Source organism: Protomyctophum bolini (assembly GCF_963924005.1).
Source record: "Protomyctophum bolini genome assembly, chromosome: 9".
NCBI classification, from domain to species: domain Eukaryota; kingdom Metazoa; phylum Chordata; class Actinopteri; order Myctophiformes; family Myctophidae; genus Protomyctophum; species Protomyctophum bolini.
In genome coordinates this window covers 12,897,421-12,897,869 of record NC_137870.1, presented here as the reverse complement: position 1 = coordinate 12,897,869, position 449 = coordinate 12,897,421, and positions in this window count along the sequence as shown.

Genomic DNA, 449 nt, shown 5'->3' with positions numbered 1-449 from the left:
CAGTGGTGTGTAATTTCTGGATAATGACCGCTCCGCTCTATAACAGACCACTGCCTAATAAAAGGCTCAGAGCACCTGGCTGCAGCCGCTGCGCTGCTTGGATTTTATGCTGTACGTACCCAACATGACAGCCATGTAAACTAACACACAATGTCAATTAACTAAACAACATGCTTTCAAATGTTTTTGAAAACATTTGAAGCGACAAATAGACAATGCTCTACCCGAAAATGTATTCCAGATCAACACACGAAGCGACTGCGGGCCAACTTGGAATACTTTCATCACCAAAATAGTTTTGTTGTCACTTTTGGGTCAATGTACTGTATTAGTAGCCGTGTAATAAGTGGGATAATGTATGGCTGCGTGGTCATTGTTGACATATATATCTCTCTCATTAGCAGGCAACAGTGCCTGTCTCTGTCTCTCTCTTTCTGGCAAACAGCGCT